Source organism: Gasterosteus aculeatus, chromosome 2, assembly GCF_964276395.1.
Source record: "Gasterosteus aculeatus chromosome 2, fGasAcu3.hap1.1, whole genome shotgun sequence".
NCBI classification, from domain to species: Eukaryota; Metazoa; Chordata; class Actinopteri; order Perciformes; family Gasterosteidae; genus Gasterosteus; species Gasterosteus aculeatus.
In genome coordinates, this window is record NC_135689.1 from 22621006 (window position 1) to 22636286 (window position 15281).

The 15281-nt window shown below is 44.4% G+C and overlaps 63 non-coding genes and 2 pseudogenes across 63 annotated transcripts; all 65 read left to right on the plus strand.

Annotated features, from left to right (window-relative positions):
* Positions 1 to 86: 86 nt before the first annotated feature.
* On the plus strand, positions 87 to 205 carry LOC144399588 (5S ribosomal RNA). Its single transcript, XR_013461734.1, has one exon. It is a non-coding gene; the product is annotated as a 5S ribosomal RNA (ribosomal RNA).
* A 117-nt stretch (positions 206 to 322) lies between these two features.
* Positions 323 to 441, plus strand: LOC144399222 (5S ribosomal RNA). The gene has a single exon (XR_013461367.1). It is a non-coding gene; the product is annotated as a 5S ribosomal RNA (ribosomal RNA).
* A 117-nt stretch (positions 442 to 558) lies between these two features.
* Positions 559 to 677, plus strand: LOC144390002 (5S ribosomal RNA). The gene has a single exon (XR_013454059.1). It is a non-coding gene; the product is annotated as a 5S ribosomal RNA (ribosomal RNA).
* A 116-nt stretch (positions 678 to 793) lies between these two features.
* On the plus strand, positions 794 to 912 carry LOC144399416 (5S ribosomal RNA). The gene has a single exon (XR_013461561.1). It is a non-coding gene; the product is annotated as a 5S ribosomal RNA (ribosomal RNA).
* A 116-nt stretch (positions 913 to 1028) lies between these two features.
* On the plus strand, positions 1029 to 1147 carry LOC144398694 (5S ribosomal RNA). Its single transcript, XR_013460841.1, has one exon. It is a non-coding gene; the product is annotated as a 5S ribosomal RNA (ribosomal RNA).
* Positions 1148 to 1264: 117 nt separating this feature from the next.
* On the plus strand, positions 1265 to 1383 carry LOC144398027 (5S ribosomal RNA). The gene has a single exon (XR_013460174.1). It is a non-coding gene; the product is annotated as a 5S ribosomal RNA (ribosomal RNA).
* Positions 1384 to 1499: 116 nt separating this feature from the next.
* Positions 1500 to 1618, plus strand: LOC144390003 (5S ribosomal RNA). Its single transcript, XR_013454060.1, has one exon. It is a non-coding gene; the product is annotated as a 5S ribosomal RNA (ribosomal RNA).
* Positions 1619 to 1736: 118 nt separating this feature from the next.
* Positions 1737 to 1855, plus strand: LOC144392754 (5S ribosomal RNA). The gene has a single exon (XR_013456028.1). It is a non-coding gene; the product is annotated as a 5S ribosomal RNA (ribosomal RNA).
* Positions 1856 to 1971: 116 nt separating this feature from the next.
* LOC144399589 (5S ribosomal RNA) lies at positions 1972 to 2090 on the plus strand. The gene has a single exon (XR_013461735.1). It is a non-coding gene; the product is annotated as a 5S ribosomal RNA (ribosomal RNA).
* A 117-nt stretch (positions 2091 to 2207) lies between these two features.
* Positions 2208 to 2326, plus strand: LOC144399223 (5S ribosomal RNA). The gene has a single exon (XR_013461368.1). It is a non-coding gene; the product is annotated as a 5S ribosomal RNA (ribosomal RNA).
* Positions 2327 to 2443: 117 nt separating this feature from the next.
* LOC144390004 (5S ribosomal RNA) lies at positions 2444 to 2562 on the plus strand. Its single transcript, XR_013454061.1, has one exon. It is a non-coding gene; the product is annotated as a 5S ribosomal RNA (ribosomal RNA).
* Positions 2563 to 2678: 116 nt separating this feature from the next.
* LOC144399417 (5S ribosomal RNA) lies at positions 2679 to 2797 on the plus strand. The gene has a single exon (XR_013461562.1). It is a non-coding gene; the product is annotated as a 5S ribosomal RNA (ribosomal RNA).
* Positions 2798 to 2913: 116 nt separating this feature from the next.
* LOC144398695 (5S ribosomal RNA) lies at positions 2914 to 3032 on the plus strand. Its single transcript, XR_013460842.1, has one exon. It is a non-coding gene; the product is annotated as a 5S ribosomal RNA (ribosomal RNA).
* A 117-nt stretch (positions 3033 to 3149) lies between these two features.
* On the plus strand, positions 3150 to 3258 carry LOC144399900 (5S ribosomal RNA; annotated as a pseudogene).
* Positions 3259 to 3374: 116 nt separating this feature from the next.
* Positions 3375 to 3493, plus strand: LOC144398079 (5S ribosomal RNA). The gene has a single exon (XR_013460226.1). It is a non-coding gene; the product is annotated as a 5S ribosomal RNA (ribosomal RNA).
* A 116-nt stretch (positions 3494 to 3609) lies between these two features.
* Positions 3610 to 3728, plus strand: LOC144398425 (5S ribosomal RNA). Its single transcript, XR_013460572.1, has one exon. It is a non-coding gene; the product is annotated as a 5S ribosomal RNA (ribosomal RNA).
* A 116-nt stretch (positions 3729 to 3844) lies between these two features.
* LOC144397665 (5S ribosomal RNA) lies at positions 3845 to 3963 on the plus strand. Its single transcript, XR_013459812.1, has one exon. It is a non-coding gene; the product is annotated as a 5S ribosomal RNA (ribosomal RNA).
* Positions 3964 to 4080: 117 nt separating this feature from the next.
* LOC144397493 (5S ribosomal RNA) lies at positions 4081 to 4199 on the plus strand. Its single transcript, XR_013459639.1, has one exon. It is a non-coding gene; the product is annotated as a 5S ribosomal RNA (ribosomal RNA).
* A 117-nt stretch (positions 4200 to 4316) lies between these two features.
* LOC144398090 (5S ribosomal RNA) lies at positions 4317 to 4435 on the plus strand. Its single transcript, XR_013460237.1, has one exon. It is a non-coding gene; the product is annotated as a 5S ribosomal RNA (ribosomal RNA).
* A 117-nt stretch (positions 4436 to 4552) lies between these two features.
* Positions 4553 to 4671, plus strand: LOC144396454 (5S ribosomal RNA). Its single transcript, XR_013458600.1, has one exon. It is a non-coding gene; the product is annotated as a 5S ribosomal RNA (ribosomal RNA).
* A 116-nt stretch (positions 4672 to 4787) lies between these two features.
* Positions 4788 to 4906, plus strand: LOC144390005 (5S ribosomal RNA). The gene has a single exon (XR_013454062.1). It is a non-coding gene; the product is annotated as a 5S ribosomal RNA (ribosomal RNA).
* A 116-nt stretch (positions 4907 to 5022) lies between these two features.
* On the plus strand, positions 5023 to 5141 carry LOC144397329 (5S ribosomal RNA). The gene has a single exon (XR_013459475.1). It is a non-coding gene; the product is annotated as a 5S ribosomal RNA (ribosomal RNA).
* Positions 5142 to 5258: 117 nt separating this feature from the next.
* Positions 5259 to 5377, plus strand: LOC144392765 (5S ribosomal RNA). Its single transcript, XR_013456029.1, has one exon. It is a non-coding gene; the product is annotated as a 5S ribosomal RNA (ribosomal RNA).
* Positions 5378 to 5493: 116 nt separating this feature from the next.
* LOC144401789 (5S ribosomal RNA) lies at positions 5494 to 5612 on the plus strand. Its single transcript, XR_013463724.1, has one exon. It is a non-coding gene; the product is annotated as a 5S ribosomal RNA (ribosomal RNA).
* A 117-nt stretch (positions 5613 to 5729) lies between these two features.
* On the plus strand, positions 5730 to 5848 carry LOC144398028 (5S ribosomal RNA). Its single transcript, XR_013460175.1, has one exon. It is a non-coding gene; the product is annotated as a 5S ribosomal RNA (ribosomal RNA).
* A 116-nt stretch (positions 5849 to 5964) lies between these two features.
* On the plus strand, positions 5965 to 6083 carry LOC144390007 (5S ribosomal RNA). The gene has a single exon (XR_013454064.1). It is a non-coding gene; the product is annotated as a 5S ribosomal RNA (ribosomal RNA).
* A 116-nt stretch (positions 6084 to 6199) lies between these two features.
* Positions 6200 to 6318, plus strand: LOC144398101 (5S ribosomal RNA). Its single transcript, XR_013460248.1, has one exon. It is a non-coding gene; the product is annotated as a 5S ribosomal RNA (ribosomal RNA).
* Positions 6319 to 6435: 117 nt separating this feature from the next.
* Positions 6436 to 6554, plus strand: LOC144390009 (5S ribosomal RNA). The gene has a single exon (XR_013454066.1). It is a non-coding gene; the product is annotated as a 5S ribosomal RNA (ribosomal RNA).
* A 116-nt stretch (positions 6555 to 6670) lies between these two features.
* On the plus strand, positions 6671 to 6789 carry LOC144397330 (5S ribosomal RNA). Its single transcript, XR_013459476.1, has one exon. It is a non-coding gene; the product is annotated as a 5S ribosomal RNA (ribosomal RNA).
* A 117-nt stretch (positions 6790 to 6906) lies between these two features.
* Positions 6907 to 7025, plus strand: LOC144392776 (5S ribosomal RNA). Its single transcript, XR_013456030.1, has one exon. It is a non-coding gene; the product is annotated as a 5S ribosomal RNA (ribosomal RNA).
* A 116-nt stretch (positions 7026 to 7141) lies between these two features.
* LOC144401791 (5S ribosomal RNA) lies at positions 7142 to 7260 on the plus strand. Its single transcript, XR_013463726.1, has one exon. It is a non-coding gene; the product is annotated as a 5S ribosomal RNA (ribosomal RNA).
* A 117-nt stretch (positions 7261 to 7377) lies between these two features.
* Positions 7378 to 7496, plus strand: LOC144398029 (5S ribosomal RNA). Its single transcript, XR_013460176.1, has one exon. It is a non-coding gene; the product is annotated as a 5S ribosomal RNA (ribosomal RNA).
* Positions 7497 to 7612: 116 nt separating this feature from the next.
* Positions 7613 to 7731, plus strand: LOC144390010 (5S ribosomal RNA). Its single transcript, XR_013454067.1, has one exon. It is a non-coding gene; the product is annotated as a 5S ribosomal RNA (ribosomal RNA).
* Positions 7732 to 7847: 116 nt separating this feature from the next.
* On the plus strand, positions 7848 to 7966 carry LOC144397556 (5S ribosomal RNA). The gene has a single exon (XR_013459702.1). It is a non-coding gene; the product is annotated as a 5S ribosomal RNA (ribosomal RNA).
* A 117-nt stretch (positions 7967 to 8083) lies between these two features.
* Positions 8084 to 8202, plus strand: LOC144392787 (5S ribosomal RNA). The gene has a single exon (XR_013456031.1). It is a non-coding gene; the product is annotated as a 5S ribosomal RNA (ribosomal RNA).
* Positions 8203 to 8318: 116 nt separating this feature from the next.
* Positions 8319 to 8437, plus strand: LOC144398112 (5S ribosomal RNA). Its single transcript, XR_013460259.1, has one exon. It is a non-coding gene; the product is annotated as a 5S ribosomal RNA (ribosomal RNA).
* Positions 8438 to 8554: 117 nt separating this feature from the next.
* On the plus strand, positions 8555 to 8673 carry LOC144401792 (5S ribosomal RNA). The gene has a single exon (XR_013463727.1). It is a non-coding gene; the product is annotated as a 5S ribosomal RNA (ribosomal RNA).
* Positions 8674 to 8790: 117 nt separating this feature from the next.
* LOC144392798 (5S ribosomal RNA) lies at positions 8791 to 8909 on the plus strand. Its single transcript, XR_013456032.1, has one exon. It is a non-coding gene; the product is annotated as a 5S ribosomal RNA (ribosomal RNA).
* A 116-nt stretch (positions 8910 to 9025) lies between these two features.
* On the plus strand, positions 9026 to 9144 carry LOC144401793 (5S ribosomal RNA). The gene has a single exon (XR_013463728.1). It is a non-coding gene; the product is annotated as a 5S ribosomal RNA (ribosomal RNA).
* A 117-nt stretch (positions 9145 to 9261) lies between these two features.
* LOC144399709 (5S ribosomal RNA) lies at positions 9262 to 9380 on the plus strand. Its single transcript, XR_013461855.1, has one exon. It is a non-coding gene; the product is annotated as a 5S ribosomal RNA (ribosomal RNA).
* A 117-nt stretch (positions 9381 to 9497) lies between these two features.
* Positions 9498 to 9616, plus strand: LOC144396455 (5S ribosomal RNA). The gene has a single exon (XR_013458601.1). It is a non-coding gene; the product is annotated as a 5S ribosomal RNA (ribosomal RNA).
* A 116-nt stretch (positions 9617 to 9732) lies between these two features.
* Positions 9733 to 9851, plus strand: LOC144398123 (5S ribosomal RNA). The gene has a single exon (XR_013460270.1). It is a non-coding gene; the product is annotated as a 5S ribosomal RNA (ribosomal RNA).
* Positions 9852 to 9968: 117 nt separating this feature from the next.
* LOC144396456 (5S ribosomal RNA) lies at positions 9969 to 10087 on the plus strand. Its single transcript, XR_013458602.1, has one exon. It is a non-coding gene; the product is annotated as a 5S ribosomal RNA (ribosomal RNA).
* A 116-nt stretch (positions 10088 to 10203) lies between these two features.
* Positions 10204 to 10322, plus strand: LOC144397253 (5S ribosomal RNA). Its single transcript, XR_013459398.1, has one exon. It is a non-coding gene; the product is annotated as a 5S ribosomal RNA (ribosomal RNA).
* Positions 10323 to 10439: 117 nt separating this feature from the next.
* On the plus strand, positions 10440 to 10558 carry LOC144397074 (5S ribosomal RNA). Its single transcript, XR_013459219.1, has one exon. It is a non-coding gene; the product is annotated as a 5S ribosomal RNA (ribosomal RNA).
* A 116-nt stretch (positions 10559 to 10674) lies between these two features.
* LOC144398134 (5S ribosomal RNA) lies at positions 10675 to 10793 on the plus strand. The gene has a single exon (XR_013460281.1). It is a non-coding gene; the product is annotated as a 5S ribosomal RNA (ribosomal RNA).
* A 117-nt stretch (positions 10794 to 10910) lies between these two features.
* LOC144397605 (5S ribosomal RNA) lies at positions 10911 to 11029 on the plus strand. Its single transcript, XR_013459751.1, has one exon. It is a non-coding gene; the product is annotated as a 5S ribosomal RNA (ribosomal RNA).
* A 117-nt stretch (positions 11030 to 11146) lies between these two features.
* LOC144398030 (5S ribosomal RNA) lies at positions 11147 to 11265 on the plus strand. Its single transcript, XR_013460177.1, has one exon. It is a non-coding gene; the product is annotated as a 5S ribosomal RNA (ribosomal RNA).
* A 116-nt stretch (positions 11266 to 11381) lies between these two features.
* Positions 11382 to 11500, plus strand: LOC144396457 (5S ribosomal RNA). Its single transcript, XR_013458603.1, has one exon. It is a non-coding gene; the product is annotated as a 5S ribosomal RNA (ribosomal RNA).
* A 116-nt stretch (positions 11501 to 11616) lies between these two features.
* Positions 11617 to 11735, plus strand: LOC144390011 (5S ribosomal RNA). The gene has a single exon (XR_013454068.1). It is a non-coding gene; the product is annotated as a 5S ribosomal RNA (ribosomal RNA).
* A 116-nt stretch (positions 11736 to 11851) lies between these two features.
* LOC144401794 (5S ribosomal RNA) lies at positions 11852 to 11970 on the plus strand. The gene has a single exon (XR_013463729.1). It is a non-coding gene; the product is annotated as a 5S ribosomal RNA (ribosomal RNA).
* A 117-nt stretch (positions 11971 to 12087) lies between these two features.
* Positions 12088 to 12206, plus strand: LOC144398031 (5S ribosomal RNA). The gene has a single exon (XR_013460178.1). It is a non-coding gene; the product is annotated as a 5S ribosomal RNA (ribosomal RNA).
* Positions 12207 to 12322: 116 nt separating this feature from the next.
* LOC144390012 (5S ribosomal RNA) lies at positions 12323 to 12441 on the plus strand. The gene has a single exon (XR_013454069.1). It is a non-coding gene; the product is annotated as a 5S ribosomal RNA (ribosomal RNA).
* A 116-nt stretch (positions 12442 to 12557) lies between these two features.
* On the plus strand, positions 12558 to 12676 carry LOC144397557 (5S ribosomal RNA). Its single transcript, XR_013459703.1, has one exon. It is a non-coding gene; the product is annotated as a 5S ribosomal RNA (ribosomal RNA).
* A 117-nt stretch (positions 12677 to 12793) lies between these two features.
* LOC144392809 (5S ribosomal RNA) lies at positions 12794 to 12912 on the plus strand. Its single transcript, XR_013456033.1, has one exon. It is a non-coding gene; the product is annotated as a 5S ribosomal RNA (ribosomal RNA).
* A 116-nt stretch (positions 12913 to 13028) lies between these two features.
* Positions 13029 to 13147, plus strand: LOC144398145 (5S ribosomal RNA). The gene has a single exon (XR_013460292.1). It is a non-coding gene; the product is annotated as a 5S ribosomal RNA (ribosomal RNA).
* A 117-nt stretch (positions 13148 to 13264) lies between these two features.
* LOC144401795 (5S ribosomal RNA) lies at positions 13265 to 13383 on the plus strand. Its single transcript, XR_013463730.1, has one exon. It is a non-coding gene; the product is annotated as a 5S ribosomal RNA (ribosomal RNA).
* Positions 13384 to 13500: 117 nt separating this feature from the next.
* LOC144392820 (5S ribosomal RNA) lies at positions 13501 to 13619 on the plus strand. The gene has a single exon (XR_013456034.1). It is a non-coding gene; the product is annotated as a 5S ribosomal RNA (ribosomal RNA).
* A 116-nt stretch (positions 13620 to 13735) lies between these two features.
* Positions 13736 to 13854, plus strand: LOC144398156 (5S ribosomal RNA). The gene has a single exon (XR_013460303.1). It is a non-coding gene; the product is annotated as a 5S ribosomal RNA (ribosomal RNA).
* Positions 13855 to 13971: 117 nt separating this feature from the next.
* LOC144398168 (5S ribosomal RNA) lies at positions 13972 to 14090 on the plus strand. The gene has a single exon (XR_013460315.1). It is a non-coding gene; the product is annotated as a 5S ribosomal RNA (ribosomal RNA).
* Positions 14091 to 14206: 116 nt separating this feature from the next.
* On the plus strand, positions 14207 to 14325 carry LOC144401797 (5S ribosomal RNA). The gene has a single exon (XR_013463732.1). It is a non-coding gene; the product is annotated as a 5S ribosomal RNA (ribosomal RNA).
* Positions 14326 to 14442: 117 nt separating this feature from the next.
* On the plus strand, positions 14443 to 14561 carry LOC144390013 (5S ribosomal RNA). Its single transcript, XR_013454070.1, has one exon. It is a non-coding gene; the product is annotated as a 5S ribosomal RNA (ribosomal RNA).
* A 116-nt stretch (positions 14562 to 14677) lies between these two features.
* LOC144399418 (5S ribosomal RNA) lies at positions 14678 to 14796 on the plus strand. The gene has a single exon (XR_013461563.1). It is a non-coding gene; the product is annotated as a 5S ribosomal RNA (ribosomal RNA).
* A 116-nt stretch (positions 14797 to 14912) lies between these two features.
* LOC144398696 (5S ribosomal RNA) lies at positions 14913 to 15031 on the plus strand. The gene has a single exon (XR_013460843.1). It is a non-coding gene; the product is annotated as a 5S ribosomal RNA (ribosomal RNA).
* A 117-nt stretch (positions 15032 to 15148) lies between these two features.
* Positions 15149 to 15257, plus strand: LOC144399901 (5S ribosomal RNA; annotated as a pseudogene).
* Positions 15258 to 15281: the final 24 nt, after the last annotated feature.

Sequence of the window (15281 nt, forward strand, 5' to 3'; positions counted from 1 at the left end):
AAGGCCTTAGAAAGTGACTCCATTTCATTGTCAAAACTACAAAACCTTTGACACATTTTAAAAGATTAGGTAGAGGACATACAGTTGCTTAAGGCCATACCTCTCTGGCTCCGCCTGATCTCGTCTGATCTCAGAAGCTAAGCAGAGTAGGGCCTGTTTAGTACTTGGATGGAAGACCGCCTGGGAATCCCAGGTGCCGTAAGCTTTTTCATTTCTCTCTCTGGAAGAAATCGAGAAGGCATTAGAAAGTGACTCCTTTTTCATTATCAAAACTCCAAAACCTTTGACACATTTTAAAAGATTAGGAAGAGGACATACAGTTGCTTACGGCCATACCTCTCTGGCTCGGCCTGATCTCGTCTGATCTCAGAAGCTAAGCAGAGTAGGGCCTGGTTAGTACTTGGATGGAAGACCGCCTGGGAATCCCAGGTGCTGTAAGCTTTTTCATTTCGATCTGTAAAAGACACAGAGAAGGCCTTAGAAAGTGACTCCTTTTTCATTATCAAAACTCCAAAACCTTTGACACATTTTAAAAGATTAGGTAGAGGACATACAGTTGCTTACGGCCATACCTCTCTGGCTCCGCCTGATCTCGTCAGATCTCAGAAGCTAAGCAGAGTAGGGCCTGGTTAGTACTTGGATGGAAGACCGCCTGGGAATCCCAGGTGCTGTAAGCTTTTTCATTTCGATCTGTAAAAGACACAGAGAAGGCCTTAGAAAGTGACTCCATTTCATTGTCAAAACTACAAAACCTTTGACACATTTTAAAAGATTAGGTAGAGGACATACAGTTGCTTACGGCCATACCTCTCTGGCTCCGCCTGATCTCGTCTGATCTCAGAAGCTAAGCAGAGTAGGGCCTGGTTAGTACTTGGATGGAAGCCCGCCTGGGAATCCCAGGTGCTGTACGCTTTTTCATTTCGATCTGTAAAAGACACAGAGAAGGCCTTAGAAAGTGACTCCATTTAATTGTCAAAACTACAAAACCTTTGACACATTTTAAAAGATTAGGTAGAGGACATACAGTTGCTTACGTCCATACCTCTCTGGCTCCGCCTGATCTCGTCTGATCTCAGAAGCTAAGCAGAGTAGGGCCTGGTTAGTACTTGGATGGAAGACCGCCTGGGAATCCCAGGTGCCGTAAGCTTTTTCATTTCTCTCTCTGGAAGAAATCGAGAAGGCATTAGAAAGTGACTCCTTTTTCATTATCAAAACTCCAAAACCTTAGACACATTTTAAAAGATTAGGAAGAGGACATACAGTTGCTTACGGCCATACCTCTCTGGCTCTGCCTGATCTCGTCTGATCTCAGAAGCTAAGCAGAGTAGGGCCTGGTTAGTACTTGGATGGAAGACCGCCTGGGAATCCCAGGTGCTGTAAGCTTTTTCATTTCGATCTGTAAAAGACACAGAGAAGGCCTTAGAAAGTGACTCCATTTCTTTGTCAAAACTACAAAACCTTTGACACATTTTAAAAGATTAGGAAGAGGACATACAGTTGCTTACGGCCATACCTCTCTGGCTCCGCCTGATCTCGTCAGATCTCAGAAGCTAAGCAGAGTAGGGCCTGGTTAGTACTTGGATGGAAGACCGCCTGGGAATCCCAGGTGCTGTAAGCTTTTTCATTTCTCTCTCTGGAAGAAATCGAGAAGGCATTAGAAAGTGACTCCTTTTTCATTATCTAAACTCCAAAACCTTTGACACATTTTAAAATAATTAGGAAGAGGACATACAGTTGCTTACGGCCATACCTCTCTGGCTTCGCCTGATCTCGTCTGATCTCAGAAGCTAAGCAGAGTAGGGCCTGGTTAGTACTTGGATGGAAGACCGCCTGGGAATCCCAGGTGCTGTAAGCTTTTTCATTTCGATCTGTAAAAGACACAGAGAAGGCCTTAGAAAGTGACTCCATTTCATTGTCAAAACTACAAAACCTTTGACACATTTTAAAAGATTAGGTAGAGGACATACAGTTGCTTAAGGCCATACCTCTCTGGCTCCGCCTGATCTCGTCTGATCTCAGAAGCTAAGCAGAGTAGGGCCTGTTTAGTACTTGGATGGAAGACCGCCTGGGAATCCCAGGTGCCGTAAGCTTTTTCATTTCTCTCTCTGGAAGAAATCGAGAAGGCATTAGAAAGTGACTCCTTTTTCATTATCAAAACTCCAAAACCTTTGACACATTTTAAAAGATTAGGAAGAGGACATACAGTTGCTTACGGCCATACCTCTCTGGCTCGGCCTGATCTCGTCTGATCTCAGAAGCTAAGCAGAGTAGGGCCTGGTTAGTACTTGGATGGAAGACCGCCTGGGAATCCCAGGTGCTGTAAGCTTTTTCATTTCGATCTGTAAAAGACACAGAGAAGGCCTTAGAAAGTGACTCCTTTTTCATTATCAAAACTCCAAAACCTTTGACACATTTTAAAAGATTAGGTAGAGGACATACAGTTGCTTACGGCCATACCTCTCTGGCTCCGCCTGATCTCGTCAGATCTCAGAAGCTAAGCAGAGTAGGGCCTGGTTAGTACTTGGATGGAAGACCGCCTGGGAATCCCAGGTGCTGTAAGCTTTTTCATTTCGATCTGTAAAAGACACAGAGAAGGCCTTAGAAAGTGACTCCATTTCATTGTCAAAACTACAAAACCTTTGACACATTTTAAAAGATTAGGTAGAGGACATACAGTTGCTTACGGCCATACCTCTCTGGCTCCGCCTGATCTCGTCTGATCTCAGAAGCTAAGCAGAGTAGGGCCTGGTTAGTACTTGGATGGAAGCCCGCCTGGGAATCCCAGGTGCTGTACGCTTTTTCATTTCGATCTGTAAAAGACACAGAGAAGGCCTTAGAAAGTGACTCCATTTAATTGTCAAAACTACAAAACCTTTGACACATTTTAAAAGATTAGGTAGAGGACATACAGTTGCTTACGTCCATACCTCTCTGGCTCCGCCTGATCTCGTCTGATCTCAGAAGCTAAGCAGAGTAGGGCCTGGTTAGTACTTGGATGGAAGACCGCCTGGGAATCCCAGGTGCCGTAAGCTTTTTCATTTCTCTCTCTGGAAGAAATCGAGAAGGCATTAGAAAGTGACTCCTTTTTCATTATCAAAACTCCAAAACCTTTGACACATTTTAAAAGATTAGGAAGAGGACATACAGTTGCTTACAGCCATACCTCTCTGGCTCCGTCTGATCTCAGAAGCTAAGCAGAGTAGGGCCTGGTTAGTACTTGGATGGAAGACCGCCTGGGAATCCCAGGTGCTGTAAGCTTTTTCATTTCGATCTGTAAAAGACACAGAGAAGGCCTTAGAAAGTGACTCCATTTCATTGTCAAAACTACAAAACCTTTGACACATTTTAAAAGATTAGGAAGAGGACATACAGTTGCTTACGGCCATACCTCTCTGGCTCCGCCTGATCTCGTCAGATCTCAGAAGCTAAGCAGAGTAGGGCCTGGTTAGTACTTGGATGGAAGACCGCCTGGGAATCCCAGGTGCCGTAAGCTTTTTCATTTCTATCTGTAAAAGACACAGAGAAGGCCTTAGAAAGTGACTCCATTTCATTGTCAAAACTACAAAACCTTTGACACATTTTAAAAGATTAGGTAGAGGACATACAGTTGCTTACGGCCATACCTCTCTGGCTCCGCCTGATCTCGTCTGATCTCAGAAGCTAAGCAGAGTAGGGCCTGGTTAGTACTTGGATGGAAGACCGCCTGGGAATCCCAGGTGCTGTAAACTTTTTCATTTCGATCTGTAAAAGACACAGAGAAGGCCTTAGAAAGTGACTCCATTTCATTGTCAAAACTACAAAACCTTTGACACATTTTAAAAGATTAGGAAGAGGACATACAGTTTCTTACGGCCATACCTCTCTGGCTCCGCCTGATCTCGTCTGATCTCAGAAGCTAAGCAGAGTAGGGCCTGGTTAGTACTTGGATGGAAGACCGCCTGGGAATCCCAGGTGCCGTAAGCTTTTTCATTTCTCTCTCTGGAAGAAATCGAGAAGGCATTAGAAAGTGACTCCTTTTTCATTATCAAAACTCCAAAACCTTTGACACATTTTAAAAGATTAGGAAGAGGACATACAGTTGCTTATGGCCATACCTCTCTGGCTCCGCCTGATCTCGTCTGATCTCAGAAGCTAAGCAGAGTAGGGCCTGGTTAGTACTTGGATGGAAGACCGCCTGGGAATCCCAGGTGCTGTAAGCTTTTTCATTTCGATCTGTAAAAGACACAGAGAAGGCCTTAGAAAGTGACTCCTTTTTCATTATCAAAACTCCAAAACCTTTGACACATTTTAAAAGATTAGGTAGAGGACATGCAGTTGCTTACGGCCATACCTCTCTGGCTCCGCCTGATCTCGTCAGATCTCAGAAGCTAAGCAGAGTAGGGCCTGGTTAGTACTTGGATGGAAGACCGCCTGGGAATCCCAGGTGCCGTAAGCTTTTTCATTTCTCTCTCTGGAAGAAATTGAGAAGGCATTAGAAAGTGACTCCTTTTTCATTATCAAAACTCCAAAACCTTAGACACATTTTAAAAGATTAGGAAGAGGACATACAGTTGCTTACGGCCATACCTCTCTGGCTCCGCCTGATCTCGTCTGATCTCAGAAGCTAAGCAGAGTAGGGCCTGGTTAGTACTTGGATGGAAGACCGCCTGGGAATCCCAGGTGCTGTAAGCTTTTTCATTTCGATCTGTAAAAGACACAGAGAAGGCCTTAGAAAGTGACTCCATTTCATTGTCAAAACTACAAAACCTTTGACACATTTTAAAAGATTAGGAAGAGGACATACAGTTGCTTACGGCCATACCTCTCTGGCTCCGCCTGATCTCGTCAGATCTCAGAAGCTAAGCAGAGTAGGGCCTGGTTAGTACTTGGATGGAAGACCGCCTGGGAATCCCAGGTGCTGTAAGCTTTTTCATTTCGATCTGTAAAAGACACAGAGAAGGCCTTAGAAAGTGACTCCATTTAATTGTCAAAACTACAAAACCTTTGACACATTTTAAAAGATTAGGAAGAGGACATACAGTTGCTTACGGCCATACCTCTCTGGCTCTGCCTGATCTCGTCTGATCTCAGAAGCTAAGCAGAGTAGGGCCTGGTTAGTACTTGGATGGAAGACCGCCTGGGAATCCCAGGTGCCGTAAGCTTTTTCATTTCTCTCTCTGGAAGAAATCGAGAAGGCATTAGAAAGTGACTCCTTTTTCATTATCTAAACTCCAAAACCTTTGACACATTTTAAAATATTAGGAAGAGGACATACAGTTGCTTACGGCCATACCTCTCTGGCTTCGCCTGATCTCGTCTGATCTCAGAAGCTAAGCAGAGTAGGGCCTGGTTAGTACTTGGATGGAAGACCGCCTGGGAATCCCAGGTGCTGTAAGCTTTTTTATTTCGATCTGTAAAAGACACAAAGAAGAACTTAGAAAGTGACTCCATTTCATTGTCAAAACTCCAAAACCTTTGACACATTTTAAAAGATTAGGTAGAGGACATAAGGTTGCTTACGGCCATACCTCTCTGGCTCCGCCTGATCTCGTCTGATCTCAGAAGCTAAGCAGAGTAGGGCCTGGTTAGTACTTGGATGGAAGACCGCCTGGGAATCCCAGGTGCCGTAAGCTTTTTCATTTCTCTCTCTGGAAGAAATCGAGAAGGCATTAGAAAGTGACTCCTTTTTCATTATCAAAACTCCAAAACCTTAGACACATTTTAAAAGATTAGGAAGAGGACATACAGTTGCTTACGGCCATACCTCTCTGGCTCTGCCTGATCTCGTCTGATCTCAGAAGCTAAGCAGAGTAGGGCCTGGTTAGTACTTGGATGGAAGACCGCCTGGGAATCCCAGGTGCTGTAAGCTTTTTCATTTCGATCTGTAAAAGACACAGAGAAGGCCTTAGAAAGTGACTCCATTTCTTTGTCAAAACTACAAAACCTTTGACACATTTTAAAAGATTAGGAAGAGGACATACAGTTGCTTACGGCCATACCTCTCTGGCTCCGCCTGATCTCGTCAGATCTCAGAAGCTAAGCAGAGTAGGGCCTGGTTAGTACTTGGATGGAAGACCGCCTGGGAATCCCAGGTGCTGTAAGCTTTTTCATTTCGATCTGTAAAAGACACAGAGAAGGCCTTAGAAAGTGACTCCATTTCATTGTCAAAACTACAAAACCTTTGACACATTTTAAAAGATTAGGAAGAGGACATACAGTTGCTTACGGCCATACCTCTCTGGCTCCGCCTGATCTCGTCAGATCTCAGAAGCTAAGCAGAGTAGGGCCTGGTTAGTACTTGGATGGAAGACCGCCTGGGAATCCCAGGTGCCGTAAGCTTTTTCATTTCTCTCTCTGGAAGAAATCGAGAAGGCATTAGAAAGTGACTCCTTTTTCATTATCAAAACTCCAAAACCTTTGACACATTTTAAAAGATTAGGAAGAGGACATACAGTTGCTTACGGCCATACCTCTCTGGCTCCGCCTGATCTCGTCAGATCTCAGAAGCTAAGCAGAGTAGGGCCTGGTTAGTACTTGGATGGAAGACCGCCTGGGAATCCCAGGTGCTGTAAGCTTTTTCATTTCGATCTGTAAAAGACACAGAGAAGGCCTTAGAAAGTGACTCCATTTAATTGTCAAAACTACAAAACCTTTGACACATTTTAAAAGATTAGGAAGAGGACATACAGTTGCTTACGGCCATACCTCTCTGGCTCTGCCTGATCTCGTCTGATCTCAGAAGCTAAGCAGAGTAGGGCCTGGTTAGTACTTGGATGGAAGACCGCCTGGGAATCCCAGGTGCCGTAAGCTTTTTCATTTCTCTCTCTGGAAGAAATCGAGAAGGCATTAGAAAGTGACTCCTTTTTCATTATCTAAACTCCAAAACCTTTGACACATTTTAAAATATTAGGAAGAGGACATACAGTTGCTTACGGCCATACCTCTCTGGCTTCGCCTGATCTCGTCTGATCTCAGAAGCTAAGCAGAGTAGGGCCTGGTTAGTACTTGGATGGAAGACCGCCTGGGAATCCCAGGTGCTGTAAGCTTTTTTATTTCGATCTGTAAAAGACACAAAGAAGAACTTAGAAAGTGACTCCATTTCATTGTCAAAACTCCAAAACCTTTGACACATTTTAAAAGATTAGGTAGAGGACATAAGGTTGCTTACGGCCATACCTCTCTGGCTCCGCCTGATCTCGTCTGATCTCAGAAGCTAAGCAGAGTAGGGCCTGGTTAGTACTTGGATGGAAGACCGCCTGGGAATCCCAGGTGCCGTAAGCTTTTTCATTTCTCTCTCTGGAAGAAATCGAGAAGGCATTAGAAAGTGACTCCTTTTTCATTATCAAAACTCCAAAACCTTAGACACATTTTAAAAGATTAGGAAGAGGACATACAGTTGCTTACGGCCATACCTCTCTGGCTCTGCCTGATCTCGTCTGATCTCAGAAGCTAAGCAGAGTAGGGCCTGGTTAGTACTTGGATGGAAGACCGCCTGGGAATCCCAGGTGCTGTAAGCTTTTTCATTTCGATCTGTAAAAGACACAGAGAAGGCCTTAGAAAGTGACTCCATTTCTTTGTCAAAACTACAAAACCTTTGACACATTTTAAAAGATTAGGAAGAGGACATACAGTTGCTTACGGCCATACCTCTCTGGCTCCGCCTGATCTCGTCAGATCTCAGAAGCTAAGCAGAGTAGGGCCTGGTTAGTACTTGGATGGAAGACCGCCTGGGAATCCCAGGTGCTGTAAGCTTTTTCATTTCGATCTGTAAAAGACACAGAGAAGGCCTTAGAAAGTGACTCCATTTCATTGTCAAAACTACAAAACCTTTGACACATTTTAAAAGATTAGGAAGAGGACATACAGTTGCTTACGGCCATACCTCTCTGGCTCTGCCTGATCTCGTCAGATCTCAGAAGCTAAGCAGAGTAGGGCCTGGTTAGTACTTGGATGGAAGACCGCCTGGGAATCCCAGGTGCTGTAAGCTTTTTCATTTCTCTCTCTGGAAGAAATCGAGAAGGCATTAGAAAGTGACTCCTTTTTCATTATCTAAACTCCAAAACCTTTGACACATTTTAAAATATTAGGAAGAGGACATACAGTTGCTTACGGCCATACCTCTCTGGCTTCGCCTGATCTCGTCTGATCTCAGAAGCTAAGCAGAGTAGGGCCTGGTTAGTACTTGGATGGAAGACCGCCTGGGAATCCCAGGTGCTGTAAGCTTTTTCATTTCGATCTGTAAAAGACACAGAGAAGGCCTTAGAAAGTGACTCCATTTAATTGTCAAAACTACAAAACCTTTGACACATTTTAAAAGATTAGGTAGAGGACATACAGTTGCTTACGGCCATACCTCTCTGGCTCCGCCTGATCTCGTCAGATCTCAGAAGCTAAGCAGAGTAGGGCCTGGTTAGTACTTGGATGGAAGACCGCCTGGGAATCCCAGGTGCCGTAAGCTTTTTCATTTCTCTCTCTGGAAGAAATCGAGAAGGCATTAGAAAGTGACTCCTTTTTCATTATCAAAACTCCAAAACCTTTGACACATTTTAAAAGATTAGGAAGAGGACATACAGTTGCTTACGGCCATACCTCTCTGGCTCCGCCTGATCTCGTCTGATCTCAGAAGCTAAGCAGAGTAGGGCCTGGTTAGTACTTGGATGGAAGACCGCCTGGGAATCCCAGGTGCCGTAAGCTTTTTCATTTCTCTCTCTGGAAGAAATCGAGAAGGCATTAGAAAGTGACTCCTTTTTCATTATCTAAACTCCAAAACCTTTGACACATTTTAAAATATTAGGAAGAGGACATACAGTTGCTTACGGCCATACCTCTCTGGCTTCGCCTGATCTCGTCTGATCTCAGAAGCTAAGCAGAGTAGGGCCTGGTTAGTACTTGGATGGAAGACCGCCTGGGAATCCCAGGTGCTGTAAGCTTTTTTATTTCGATCTGTAAAAGACACAGAGAAGGCCTTAGAAAGTGACTCCATTTCATTGTCAAAACTACAAAACCTTTGACACATTTTAAAAGATTAGGTAGAGGACATACAGTTGCTTACGGCCATACCTCTCTGGCTCCGCCTGATCTCGTCTGATCTCAGAAGCTAAGCAGAGTAGGGCCTGGTTAGTACTTGGATGGAAGACCGCCTGGGAATCCCAGGTGCCGTAAGCTTTTTCATTTCTCTCTCTGGAAGAAATCGAGAAGGCATTAGAAAGTGACTCCTTTTTCATTATCAAAACTCCAAAACCTTTGACACATTTTAAAAGATTAGGAAGAGGACATACAGTTGCTTACGGCCATACCTCTCTGGCTCGGCCTGATCTCGTCTGATCTCAGAAGCTAAGCAGAGTAGGGCCTGGTTAGTACTTGGATGGAAGACCGCCTGCGAATCCCAGGTGCTGTAAGCTTTTTCATTTCGATCTGTAAAAGACACAGAGAAGGCCTTAGAAAGTGACTCCTTTTTCATTATCAAAACTCCAAAACCTTTGACACATTTTAAAAGATTAGGTAGAGGACATACAGTTGCTTACGGCCATACCTCTCTGGCTCCGCCTGATCTCGTCTGATCTCAGAAGCTAAGCAGAGTAGGGCCTGGTTAGTACTTGGATGGAAGACCGCCTGGGAATCCCAGGTGCTGTAAGCTTTTTCATTTCGATCTGTAAAAGACACAGAGAAGGCCTTAGAAAGTGACTCCATTTCATTGTCAAAACTACAAAACCTTTGACACATTTTAAAAGATTAGGAAGAGGACATACAGTTGCTTACGGCCATACCTCTCTGGCTCCGCCTGATCTCGTCAGATCTCAGAAGCTAAGCAGAGTAGGGCCTGGTTAGTACTTGGATGGAAGACCGCCTGGGAATCCCAGGTGCCGTAAGCTTTTTCATTTCTCTCTCTGGAAGAAATCGAGAAGGCATTAGAAAGTGACTCCTTTTTCATTATCAAAACTCCAAAACCTTTGACACATTTTAAAAGATTAGGAAGAGGACATACAGTTGCTTACGGCCATACCTCTCTGGCTCCGCCTGATCTCGTCTGATCTCAGAAGCTAAGCAGAGTAGGGCCTGGTTAGTACTTGGATGGAAGACCGCCTGGGAATCCCAGGTGCTGTAAGCTTTTTCATTTCGATCTGTAAAAGACACAGAGAAGGCCTTAGAAAGTGACTCCATTTCATTGTCAAAACTACAAAACCTTTGACACATTTTAAAAGATTAGGAAGAGGACATACAGTTGCTTACGGCCATACCTCTCTTGCTCCGCCTGATCTCGTCTGATCTCAGAAGCTAAGCAGAGTAGGGCCTGGTTAGTACTTGGATGGAAGACCGCCTGGGAATCCCAGGTGCCGTAAGCTTTTTCATTTCTCTCTCTGGAAGAAATCGAGAAGGCATTAGAAAGTGACTCCTTTTTCATTATCAAAACTCCAAAACCTTTGACACATTTTAAAAGATTAGGAAGAGGACATACAGTTGCTTACGGCCATACCTCTCTGGCTCCGCCTGATCTCGTCTGATCTCAGAAGCTAAGCAGAGTAGGGCCTGGTTAGTACTTAGATGGAAGACCGCCTGGGAATCCCAGGTGCTGTAAGCTTTTTCATTTCGATCTGTAAAAGACACAGAGAAGGCCTTAGAAAGTGACTCCATTTCATTGTCAAAACTACAAAACCTTTGACACATTTTAAAAGATTAGGAAGAGGACATACAGTTGCTTACGGCCATACCTCTCTGGCTCCGCCTGATCTCGTCAGATCTCAGAAGCTAAGCAGAGTAGGGCCTGGTTAGTACTTGGATGGAAGACCGCCTGGGAATCCCAGGTGCCGTAAGCTTTTTCATTTCTCTCTCTGGAAGAAATCGAGAAGGCATTAGAAAGTGACTCCTTTTTCATTATCTAAACTCCAAAACCTTTGACACATTTTAAAATATTAGGAAGAGGACATACAGTTGCTTACGGCCATACCTCTCTGGCTTCGCCTGATCTCGTCTGATCTCAGAAGCTAAGCAGAGTTGGGCCTGGTTAGTACTTGGATGGAAGACCGCCTGGGAATCCCAGGTGCCGTAAGCTTTTTCATTTCTCTCTCTGGAAGAAATCGAGAAGGCATTAGAAAGTGACTCCTTTTTCATTATCAAAACTCCAAAACCTTAGACACATTTTAAAAGATTAGGAAGAGGACATACAGTTGCTTACGGCCATACCTCTCTGGCTCTGCCTGATCTCGTCTGATCTCAGAAGCTAAGCAGAGTAGGGCCTGGTTAGTACTTGGATGGAAGACCGCCTGGGAATCCCAGGTGCTGTAAGCTTTTTCATTTCGATCTGTAAAAGACACAGAGAAGGCCTTAGAAAGTGACTCCATTTCTTTGTCAAAACTACAAAACCTTTGACACATTTTAAAAGATTAGGAAGAGGACATACAGTTGCTTACGGCCATACCTCTCTGGCTCCGCCTGATCTCGTCTGATCTCAGAAGCTAAGCAGAGTAGGGCCTGGTTAGTACTTGGATGGAAGACCGCCTGGGAATCCCAGGTGCTGTAAGCTTTTTTATTTCGATCTGTAAAAGACACAAAGAAGAACTTAGAAAGTGACTCCATTTCATTGTCAAAACTCCAAAACCTTTGACACATTTTAAAAGATTAGGTAGAGGACATACAGTTGCTTACGGCCATACCTCTCTGGCTCCGCCTGATCTCGTCAGATCTCAGAAGCTAAGCAGAGTAGGGCCTGGTTAGTACTTGGATGGAAGACCGCCTGGGAATCCCAGGTGCTGTAAGCTTTTTCATTTCGATCTGTAAAAGACACAGAGAAGGCCTTAGAAAGTGACTCCATTTAATTGTCAAAACTACAAAACCTTTGACACATTTTAAAAGATTAGGTAGAGGACATAAGGTTGCTTACGGCCATACCTCTCTGGCTCCGCCTGATCTCGTCTGATCTCAGAAGCTAAGCAGAGTAGGGCCTGGTTAGTACTTGGATGGAAGACCGCCTGGGAATCCCAGGTGCCGTAAGCTTTTTCATTTCTCTCTCTGGAAGAAATCGAGAAGGCATTAGAAAGTGACTCCTTTTTCATTATCAAAACTCCAAAACCTTAGACACATTTTAAAAGATTAGGAAGAGGACATACAGTTGCTTACGGCCATACCTCTCTGGCTCTGCCTGATCTCGTCTGATCTCAGAAGCTAAGCAGAGTAGGGCCTGGTTAGTACTTGGATGGAAGACCGCCTGGGAATCCCAGGTGCTGTAAGCTTTTTCATTTCGATCTGTAAAAGACACAGAGAAGGCCTTAGAAAGTGACTCCATTTCTTTGTCAAAACTACAAAACCTTTGACACATTTTAAAAGATTAGGAAGAGGACATACAGTTGCTTACGGCCATACCTCTCTGGCTCCGCCTGATCTCGTCAGATCTCAGAAGCTAAGCAGAGTAGGGCCTGGTTAGTACTTGGATGGAAGACCGCCTGGGAATCCCAGGTGCTGTAAGCTTTTTCATTTCGATCTGTAAAAGACACAGAGAAGGCCTTAGAAAGTGACTCCATTTCATTGTCAAAACTACAAAACCTTTGACACATTTTAAAAGATTAGGAAGAGGACATACAGTTGCTTACGGCCATACCTCTCTGGCTCTGCCTGATCTCGTCAGATCTCAGAAGCTAAGCAGAGTAGGGCCTGGTTAGTACTTGGATGGAAGACCGCCTGGGAATCCCAGGTGCTGTAAGCTTTTTCATTTCTCTCTCTGGAAGAAATCGAGAAGGCATTAGAAAGTGACTCCTTTTTCATTATCTAAACTCCAAAACCTTTGACACATTTTAAAATATTAGGAAGAGGACATACAGTTGCTTACGGCCATACCTCTCTGGCTTCGCCTGATCTCGTCTGATCTCAGAAGCTAAGCAGAGTAGGGCCTGGTTAGTACTTGGATGGAAGACCGCCTGGGAATCCCAGGTGCTGTAAGCTTTTTCATTTCGATCTGTAAAAGACACAGAGAAGGCCTTAGAAAGTGACTCCATTTAATTGTCAAAACTACAAAACCTTTGACACATTTTAAAAGATTAGGTAGAGGACATACAGTTGCTTACGGCCATACCTCTCTGGCTCCGCCTGATCTCGTCAGATCTCAGAAGCTAAGCAGAGTAGGGCCTGGTTAGTACTTGGATGGAAGACCGCCTGGGAATCCCAGGTGCCGTAAGCTTTTTCATTTCTCTCTCTGGAAGAAATCGAGAAGGCATTAGAAAGTGACTCCTTTTTCATTATCAAAACTCCAAAACCTTTGACACATTTTAAAAGATTAGGAAGAGGACATACAGTTGCTTACGGCCATACCTCTCTGGCTCCGCCTGATCTCGTCTGATCTCAGAAGCTAAGCAGAGTAGGGCCTGGTTAGTACTTGGATGGAAGACCGCCTGGGAATCCCAGGTGCCGTAAGCTTTTTCATTTCTCTCTCTGGAAGAAATCGAGAAGGCATTAGAAAGTGACTCCTTTTTCATTATCTAAACTCCAAAACCTTTGACACATTTTAAAATATTAGGAAGAGGACATACAGTTGCTTACGGCCATACCTCTCTGGCTTCGCCTGATCTCGTCTGATCTCAGAAGCTAAGCAGAGTAGGGCCTGGTTAGTACTTGGATGGAAGACCGCCTGGGAATCCCAGGTGCTGTAAGCTTTTTTATTTCGATCTGTAAAAGACACAGAGAAGGCCTTAGAAAGTGACTCCATTTCATTGTCAAAACTACAAAACCTTTGACACATTTTAAAAGATTAGGAAGAGGACATACAGTTGCTTACGGCCATACCTCTCTGGCTCCGCCTGATCTCGTCAGATCTCAGAAGCTAAGCAGAGTAGGGCCTGGTTAGTACTTGGATGGAAGACCGCCTGGGAATCCCAGGTGCCGTAAGCTTTTTCATTTCTCTCTCTGGAAGAAATCGAGAAGGCATTAGAAAGTGACTCCTTTTTCATTATCTAAACTCCAAAACCTTTGACACATTTTAAAATATTAGGAAGAGGACATACAGTTGCTTACGGCCATACCTCTCTGGCTCCGCCTGATCTCGTCAGATCTCAGAAGCTAAGCAGAGTAGGGCCTGGTTAGTACTTGGATGGAAGACCGCCTGGGAATCCCAGGTGCCGTAAGCTTTTTCATTTCTATCTGTAAAAGACACAGAGAAGGCCTTAGAAAGTGACTCCATTTCATTGTCAAAACTACAAAACCTTTGACACATTTTAAAAGATTAGGTAGAGGACATACAGTTGCTTACGGCCATACCTCTCTGGCTCCGCCTGATCTCGTCTGATCTCAGAAGCTAAGCAGAGTAGGGCCTGGTTAGTACTTGGATGGAAGACCGCCTGGGAATCCCAGGTGCCGTAAGCTTTTTCATTTCTCTCTCTGGAAGAAATCGAGAAGGCATTAGAAAGTGACTCCTTTTTCATTATCAAAACTCCAAAACCTTTGACACATTTTAAAAGATTAGGAAGAGGACATACAGTTGCTTACGGCCATACCTCTCTGGCTCCGCCTGATCTCGTCAGATCTCAGAAGCTAAGCAGAGTAGGGCCTGGTTAGTACTTGGATGGAAGACCGCCTGGGAATCCCAGGTGCTGTAAGCTTTTTCATTTCGATCTGTAAAAGACACAGAGAAGGCCTTAGAAAGTGACTCCATTTCATTGTCAAAACTACAAAACCTTTGACACATTTTAAAAGATTAGGTAGAGGACATACAGTTGCTTACGGCCATACCTCTCTGGCTCCGCCTGATCTCGTCTGATCTCAGAAGCTAAGCAGAGTAGGGCCTGGTTAGTACTTGGATGGAAGCCCGCCTGGGAATCCCAGGTGCTGTACGCTTTTTCATTTCGATCTGTAAAAGACACAGAGAAGGCCTTAGAAAGTGACTCCATTTAATTGTCAAAACTACAAAACCTTTGACACATTTTAAAAGATTAGGTAGAGGACATACAGTTGCTTACGTCCATACCTCTCTGGCTCCGCCTGATCTCGTCTGATCTCAGAAGCTAAGCAGAGTAGGGCCTGGTTAGTACTTGGATGGAAGACCGCCTGGGAATCCCAGGTGCCGTAAGCTTTTTCATTTCTCTCTCTGGAAGAAATCGAGAAGGCATTAGAAAGTGACTCCTTTTTCATTATCAAAACTCCAAAACCTTTGACACATTTTAAAAGATTAGGAAGAGGACATACAGTTGCTTACAGCCATACCTCTCTGGCTCCGTCTGATCTCAGAAGCTAAGCAGAGTAGGGCCTGGTTAGTACTTGGATGGAAGACCGCCTGGGAATCCCAGGTGCTGTAAGCTTTTTCATTTCGATCTGTAAAAGAC